Genomic DNA, 6,700 nt, shown 5'->3' with positions numbered 1-6,700 from the left:
AGAAGCATAAGATTCCCCACTGCTTCATTCCATTTCCATTAGATTATAGATGTAAATTGTTTTTGATGGTATGGTCTGTGCAGATTGAAATATTCAGAGCATATTCTGACTTTTAGTTAACACATCTGTAAGCAATTTGGCCATCACTGAATTCAACGTTTATCTCAATCGTAATAGAGAAGGATAATGACAAATATAGTTTACAATGTTATTAAGTACATCATTTTATTTAATTGTGTGAATAAAAGGAATCCTCTCCCCGTCGGGGAATTGAACCCCGGTCTCCCGCGTGACAGGCGGGGATACTGACCACTATACTAACGAGGACATATTGGCTTCAGTTCAACAGTGCTCACCTCCATGAGGTTAGGGCATGCCCTCAATCAATTCACAGTATTGTAATAGGCAGCTTTGCTTCTTTTGGTTAGGAGAAGTAATCTTTTTTCATAAATGATTACAAATCATAAATTCCTAGCTAAAAATAATCTGCTTTAATAAGAAATGATTGATTAAAATAAATACCTATTTATCGATCTGTCTATCTATCTTTCTATCTATCTATGTATATATATATATATATATATATATATATATATATACAATCGGCTCACTTTACCATTTGCAGCTTATAACCATTTACCACCAGGGGTCACTACTAACAAAAATCATCCACTCCACTTCTAAATCTAGCCCCTAGAGTTGAGCAGAAGCATAAGATTCCCCACTGCTTCATTCCATTTCCATTAGATTATAGATGTAAATTGTTTTTGATGGTATGGTCTGTGCAGATTGAAATATTCAGAGCATATTCTGACTTTTAGTTAACACATCTGTAAGCAATTTGGCCATCACTGAATTCAACGTTTATCTCAATCGTAATAGACAAGGATAATGACAAATATAGTTTACAATGTTATTAAGTACATCATTTTATTTAATTGTGTGAATAAAAGGAATCGTCTCCCGCGTGACAGGCGGGGATACTGACCACTATACTAACGAGGACATATTGTCTTCAGTTCAACAGTGCTCACCTTCATGAGGTTAGGGCATGCCCTCAATCAATTCACAGTATTGTAATAGGCAGCTTTGCTTCTTTTGGTTAGGAGAAGTAATCTTTTTTCATAAATGATTACAAATCAGAAATTCCTAGCCAAAAATAATCTGTTTTAATAAGAAATGATTGATTAAAATAAATACCTATTTATCGATCTGTCTATCTATCTTTCTATCTATCTATGTATATGTATATATATATATATATATATATATATATATATATATACAATCAGCTCACTTTACCATTTGCAGCTTATAACCATTTACCACCAGGGGTCACTACTAACAAAAAGCATCCACTCCACTTCTAAATCCAGCCCCTAGAGTTGAGCAGAAGCATAAGATTCCCCACTGCTTCATTCCATTTTCCATTAGATTACAGATGTAAATTGTTTTTGATGGTATGGTCTGTGCAGATTGAAATATTCAGAGCATATTCTGACTTTTAGTTAACACATCTGTAAGCAATTTGGCCATCACTGAATTCAACGTTTATCTCAATCGTAATAGAGAAGGATAATGACAAATATAGTTTACAATGTTATTAAGTACATCATTTTATTTAATTGTGTGAATAAAAGGAATCGTCTCCCCGTCGGGGAATTGAACCCCGGTCTCCCGCGTGACAGGCGGGGATACTGACCACTATACTAACGAGGACATATTGGCTTCAGTTCAACAGTGCTCACCTCCATGAGGTTAGGGCATGCCCTCAATCAATTCACAGTATTGTAATAGGCAGCTTTGCTTCTTTTGGTTAGGAGAAGCAATCTTTTTTCATAAATGATTACAAATCAGAAATTCCTAGCCAAAAATAATCTGCTTTAATAAGAAATGATTGATTAAAATAAATACCTATTTATCGATCTGTCTATCTATCTTTCTATCTATCTATGTATATGTATATATATATATATATATATATATATATATATATATATATATATACAATCAGCTCACTTTACCATTTGCAGCTTATAACCACTTACCACCAGGGGTCACTACTAACAAAAAGCATCCACTCCACTTCTAAATCCAGCCCCTAGAGTTGAGCAGAAGCATAAGATTCCCCACTGCTTCATTCCATTTTCCATTAGATTACAGATGTAAATTGTTTTTGATGGTATGGTCTGTGCAGATTGAAATATTCAGAGCATATTCTGACTTTTAGTTAACACATCTGTAAGCAATTTGGCCATCACTGAATTCAACGTTTATCTCAATCGTAATAGAGAAGGATAATGACAAATATAGTTTACAATGTTATTAAGTACATAATTTTATTTAATTGTGTGAATAAAAGGAATCGTCTCCCCGTCGGGGAATTGAACCCCGGTCTGCCGCGTGACAGGCGGGGATACTGACCACTATACTAACGAGGACATATTGGCTTCAGTTCAACAGTGCTCACCTCCATGAGGTTAGGGCATGCCCTCAATCAATTCACAGTATTGTAATAGGCAGCTTTGCTTCTTTTGGTTAGGAGAAGCAATCTTTTTTCATAAATGATTACAAATCAGAAATTCCTAGCCAAAAATAATCTGCTTTAATAAGAAATGATTGATTAAAATAAATACCTATTTATCGATCTGTCTATCTATCTTTCTATCTATCTATGTATATGTATATATATATATATATATATATACAATCAGCTCACTTTACCATTTGCAGCTTATAACCATTAACCACCAGGGGTCACTACTAACAAAAAGCATCCACTCCACTTCTAAATCTAGCCCCTAGAGTTGAGCAGAAGCATAAGATTCCCCACTGCTTCATTCCATTTCCATTAGATTATAGATGTAAATTGTTTTTGATGGTATGGTCTGTGCAGATTGAAATATTCAGAGCATATTCTGACTTTTAGTTAACACATCTGTAAGCAATTTGGCCATCACTGAATTCAACGTTTATCTCAATCGTAATAGACAAGGATAATGACAAATATAGTTTACAATGTTATTAAGTACATCATTTTATTTAATTGTGTGAATAAAAGGAATCGTCTCCCCGTCGGGGAATTGAACCCCGGTCTCCCGCGTGACAGGCGGGGATACTGACCACTATACTAACGAGGACATATTGGCTTCAGTTCAACAGTGCTCACCTTCATGAGGTTAGGGCATGCCCTCAATCAATTCACAGTATTGTAATAGGCAGCTTTGCTTCTTTTGGTTAGGAGAAGTAATCTTTTTTCATAAATGATTACAAATCAGAAATTCCTAGCTAAAAATAATCTGCTTTAATAAGAAATGATTGATTAAAATAAATACCTATTTATCGATCTGTCTATCTATCTTTCTATCTATCTATGTATATATATATATATATATATATATATATATATATATATATATATACAATCAGCTCACTTTACCATTTGCAGCTTATAACCATTTACCACCAGGGGTCACTACTAACAAAAAGCATCCACTCCACTTCTAAATCTAGCCCCTAGAGTTGAGCAGAAGCATAAGATTCCCCACTGCTTCATTCCATTTCCATTAGATTATAGATGTAAATTGTTTTTGATGGTATGGTCTGTGCAGATTGAAATATTCAGAGCATATTCTGACTTTTAGTTAACACATCTGTAAGCAATTTGGCCATCACTGAATTCAACGTTTATCTCAATCGTAATAGAGAAGGATAATGACAAATATAGTTTACAATGTTATTAAGTACATCATTTTATTTAATTGTGTGAATAAAAGGAATCGTCTCCCCGTCGGGGAATTGAACCCCGGTCTCCCGCGTGACAGGCGGGGATACTGACCACTATACTAACGAGGACATATTGGCTTCAGTTCAACAGTGCTCACCTCCATGAGGTTAGGGCATGCCCTCAATCAATTCACAGTATTGTAATAGGCAGCTTTGCTTCTTTTGGTTAGGAGAAGTAATCTTTTTTCATAAATGATTACAAATCAGAAATTCCTAGCTAAAAATAATCTGCTTTAATAAGAAATGATTGATTAAAATAAATACCTATTTATCGATCTGTCTATCTATCTTTCTATCTATCTATGTATATATATATATATATATATATATATATATATATATACAATCGGCTCACTTTACCATTTGCAGCTTATAACCATTTACCACCAGGGGTCACTACTAACAAAAATCATCCACTCCACTTCTAAATCTAGCCCCTAGAGTTGAGCAGAAGCATAAGATTCCCCACTGCTTCATTCCATTTCCATTAGATTATAGATGTAAATTGTTTTTGATGGTATGGTCTGTGCAGATTGAAATATTCAGAGCATATTCTGACTTTTAGTTAACACATCTGTAAGCAATTTGGCCATCACTGAATTCAACGTTTATCTCAATCGTAATAGACAAGGATAATGACAAATATAGTTTACAATGTTATTAAGTACATCATTTTATTTAATTGTGTGAATAAAAGGAATCGTCTCCCCGTCGGGGAATTGAACCCCGGTCTCCCGCGTGACAGGCGGGGATACTGACCACTATACTAACGAGGACATATTGTCTTCAGTTCAACAGTGCTCACCTTCATGAGGTTAGGGCATGCCCTCAATCAATTCACAGTATTGTAATAGGCAGCTTTGCTTCTTTTGGTTAGGAGAAGTAATCTTTTTTCATAAATGATTACAAATCAGAAATTCCTAGCCAAAAATAATCTGCTTTAATAAGAAATGATTGATTAAAATAAATACCTATTTATCGATCTGTCTATCTATCTTTCTATCTATCTATGTATATGTATATATATATATATATATATATATATATACAATCAGCTCACTTTACCATTTGCAGCTTATAACCATTTACCACCAGGGGTCACTACTAACAAAAAGCATCCACTCCACTTCTAAATCCAGCCCCTAGAGTTGAGCAGAAGCATAAGATTCCCCACTGCTTCATTCCATTTTCCATTAGATTACAGATGTAAATTGTTTTTGATGGTATGGTCTGTGCAGATTGAAATATTCAGAGCATATTCTGACTTTTAGTTAACACATCTGTAAGCAATTTGGCCATCACTGAATTCAACGTTTATCTCAATCGTAATAGAGAAGGATAATGACAAATATAGTTTACAATGTTATTAAGTACATCATTTTATTTAATTGTGTGAATAAAAGGAATCGTCTCCCCGTCGGGGAATTGAACCCCGGTCTGCCGCGTGACAGGCGGGGATACTGACCACTATACTAACGAGGACATATTGGCTTCAGTTCAACAGTGCTCACCTCCATGAGGTTAGGGCATGCCCTCAATCAATTCACAGTATTGTAATAGGCAGCTTTGCTTCTTTTGGTTAGGAGAAGCAATCTTTTTTCATAAATGATTACAAATCAGAAATTCCTAGCCAAAAATAATCTGCTTTAATAAGAAATGATTGATTAAAATAAATACCTATTTATCGATCTGTCTATCTATCTTTCTATCTATCTATGTATATGTATATATATATATATATATATATATACAATCAGCTCACTTTACCATTTGCAGCTTATAACCATTTACCACCAGGGGTCACTACTAACAAAAAGCATCCACTCCACTTCTAAATCTAGCCCCTAGAGTTGAGCAGAAGCATAAGATTCCCCACTGCTTCATTCCATTTCCATTAGATTATAGATGTAAATTGTTTTTGATGGTATGGTCTGTGCAGATTGAAATATTCAGAGCATATTCTGACTTTTAGTTAACACATCTGTAAGCAATTTGGCCATCACTGAATTCAACGTTTATCTCAATCGTAATAGACAAGGATAATGACAAATATAGTTTACAATGTTATTAAGTACATCATTTTATTTAATTGTGTGAATAAAAGGAATCGTCTCCCCGTCGGGGAATTGAACCCCGGTCTCCCGCGTGACAGGCGGGGATACTGACCACTATACTAACGAGGACATATTGGCTTCATTTCAACAGTGCTCACCTTCATGAGGTTAGGGCATGCCCTCAATCAATTCACAGTATTGTAATAGGCAGCTTTGCTTCTTTTGGTTAGGAGAAGTAATCTTTTTTCATAAATGATTACAAATCAGAAATTCCTAGCTAAAAATAATCTGCTTTAATAAGAAATGATTGATTAAAATAAATACCTATTTATCGATCTGTCTATCTATCTTTCTATCTATCTATGTATATATATATATATATATATATATATATATATATATATATATACAATCAGCTCACTTTACCATTTGCAGCTTATAACCATTTACCACCAGGGGTCACTACTAACAAAAAGCATCCACTCCACTTCTAAATCTAGCCCCTAGAGTTGAGCAGAAGCATAAGATTCCCCACTGCTTCATTCCATTTCCATTAGATTATAGATGTAAATTGTTTTTGATGGTATGGTCTGTGCAGATTGAAATATTCAGAGCATATTCTGACTTTTAGTTAACACATCTGTAAGCAATTTGGCCATCACTGAATTCAACGTTTATCTCAATCGTAATAGAGAAGGATAATGACAAATATAGTTTACAATGTTATTAAGTACATCATTTTATTTAATTGTGTGAATAAAAGGAATCGTCTCCCCGTCGGGGAATTGAACCCCGGTCTCCCGCGTGACAGGCGGGGATACTGACCACTATACTAACGAGGACATATTGGCTTCAGTTCA

The sequence above is a fragment of the Triturus cristatus genome, chromosome 4_1 (genome assembly GCF_964204655.1).
Source record: "Triturus cristatus chromosome 4_1, aTriCri1.1, whole genome shotgun sequence".
NCBI classification, from domain to species: domain Eukaryota; kingdom Metazoa; phylum Chordata; class Amphibia; order Caudata; family Salamandridae; genus Triturus; species Triturus cristatus.
Note: the sequence above shows the minus strand (reverse complement) of the source record.